The sequence below is a fragment of the Lolium rigidum genome, chromosome 7, assembly GCF_022539505.1.
Source record: "Lolium rigidum isolate FL_2022 chromosome 7, APGP_CSIRO_Lrig_0.1, whole genome shotgun sequence".
NCBI lineage: Eukaryota > Viridiplantae > Streptophyta > Magnoliopsida > Poales > Poaceae > Lolium > Lolium rigidum.
The window spans coordinates 46,464,642-46,467,435 of record NC_061514.1 but is presented as its reverse complement, the minus strand read 5'-3'; positions in this window follow the sequence as shown (position 1 = coordinate 46,467,435).

Genomic DNA, 2,794 nt, shown 5'->3' with positions numbered 1-2,794 from the left:
CAGCGGCATCAGTCAGCCTAATTTTAGCTCCTCCACCATTCCAGCCACAGACAGCGCCATCAGCCAGCCCAATTTTTACTCCGAAATATGCGAAATTTTGGCGGGCTGTGTAATATCTCATCCTAACATTTCGGTTTGGCGCCACCTAACTTATCACCGATATTTCTGCCCGTGATATGCGGCATATCAATCGAATGCGCTGCGCAGCATGCTCGTTCCGTTGGAACTCCGATCTAGCAAAAGAATCGAGCTAGCTAGCATGCCTACATGACAGATAGTTAATTTACTTGGTCTTCAACTCTTCTAGTACAGTAGATCACTCAACGCAAAGCCACCAATCGAGTTCCTTTCTTTTTTCTCTTTACACACGAGTAATTCAGCTAACTACAGTAACTAGCTAGGCCTCTAAATTGAGTTAGCTCATCTGAATATATATAATCAGATTGCCTACACACGTGTATATCTCCAAGTTTAATAGTCGGGCTTGACACCTACCTCGGTCTTTTGATGCTGCCACCTACAAGGGTGGGCCAAAACAGTTCCACGATTTGGCCAAATTTAATTATTTCATTTTTTTCAATAAAGTAGAAGTGGGAATTTTTTTTAAATAAAATGAAATACTCCCACTAACCAGGTTTGAAACATTTTTCACCGGTTTCATTTTTGCGCACCCCTAGCCACCTCTTACGATGAGCATGACCAAGCCGGAGACGTCGCAATTATGTGAAAAGTGTGGGCATGATGCGGCTCGTCAATGGAAACTCCATCAAAAAGTGACAACACTTGTCAATGGTGACCTCTTAGGGTGTGTTCGGTTCTAGAATTAGGAGGAATGGAATGGGACGGTTCCGCACCTAACACTCATTCTCGTGTTCGGTTGGGTAGAAGGAACGGAACCAACAAGTTCCTCGGAATGAAATATACGTGGAATCTGGAGGAACGAGGTGCTAACCACCGAGCGGATGAAAAGAAAAAAAACATCGCGCTAACCATCCAGCACGACAGCCATCACGCGCGACATCGCATGCCCACGACGGCGGCCCAATACGGCTAGCGGTGGCGGCGGCGCAGGACGGCCAGCACGGTCGGCGGCGGTGGCGCACGCCCGCAACGGCCGGCCAAGCACGCGGCGACGCAAGCGGCACGCCCGGCGGCGTCGGCCCAGCACGTGCAGGCGGCGCCGTGATGGCTCGGGATGGCCGGCACGCGTGGCGGCCCGAGCACGCGCGGCAGCGCAGGACGGCTAACACGGCACTCGGCGGCGGCGCACGCCCGCAATGGCGGCCAGGCTCGCGGCGGCAAGCAACAGACGGCCAGCGGCGTTGGCCCGATACGTGCGGTGGCGCCCGACGGCCGGCACAGCGGCTCTCGGCGACCACGCGCGGCGGCTCCCGGCGGCTAGCACCGTGGCGGGCCGGGCACGCGCATCTCCCGGTCGGCAAGCTCGCGAGGCGGCGAGGCTCGCGCAGCCGCGCCCCCTCGGCGGCGACGCACGGCGGCTCTTGGCGGCCAGCACCCGCGACGGGGCTAGGCACGCGCAGCTCCCAGCGGCCAGCATGTGGCGGAGGCGACGCGAAGGAAGCCCGGGCGATGGCGCGAAGGACGCGTGAAGGCAGCAAGCGGGCGATTGTTGCTAGCTATCCATCAGATTAACCTAAGCTCAAATTATTAGCATTTTAACCATGCTTATGGCTATTCCGTTCCGTCTCAATTCCTCCAACCGAACACAATATGGAACCATTCGGTTCCTCGTTCCTTTCCGAACCGAACACAGGGTCGGAACCGTCCCATGACCTCGGGATCGGAACCATTCCATTCCATACCTTCTTGTTCTGAAACCGAACACACCCTTAGGGAGCCCGCATGCTACACAATGCATGGCTAACACATAATCTAATGATACCCACAACGTTGAAATCACGCGGAGATCCATAGTGGTGTGGCGGGCGGTGCTCCAACCAATAAGTCGTGGAACAAGGAGTTGAACTCGTATGCGATGTAGGATCCCGTAGTGAGAATGACGTGACAAAACCGGCGGGTTGGTGGAGACGAGCAGCTGAGAGCTATACTTCTGTGAGTTCCGGCCCATTGAGGACACTACGTCGGGAGGCGAGACGGCGTGTATATCCCTTTGACAACCCACGTCCATGTCCTTTGTTAGAGGGGAAAATGCGGCGGGGCATCATTGTTTCATGTATGATAAAGGTGTTGTTCATGTATCGTCAACATAACCTTCATGTGAATAAATGTCCATCGATGCTAAAATTAAATGTCTCACATTTATGTATTCATTTCAAGTTGAAAAGATTTGGAATAAAAAACATTTAAATTGTTCATGCATTTGCCAACAAAAAGTAAATGAAATTGAAAAATCTATGTGTATCCTTATTTGAGGTGATCTCACAAGGATTAGCTAGGTACAAGGATTAGCTAGGGACGAAGTATATGCGCACGAGTGCAACATGGAGACTTCTGCCACCGCCGTCCATATATACAGAAGCACATTCATCGTGGAAATGAGGTCAAGCCACTACACAAAATCACCATCGTAGACTCCATAGCAATGAAGCATAAATCCAATATACAAAACTCGTCGGTGCATCTATAAGCCCCTTGCCAATGTGGAAGTCCTCCTCGTTGGAAGTTCCCTCACTGGTCAAATATGCTACTCCTTTACAAGCGTGAGTACTATTTTACAAAGCGTCATGCCTAGAGAAAACCTAGACATCCTTGGCATTTGTCGTTTCCATAATCATGCTTGTACCATTTATAATTACCGTTGCCTCCACCATTG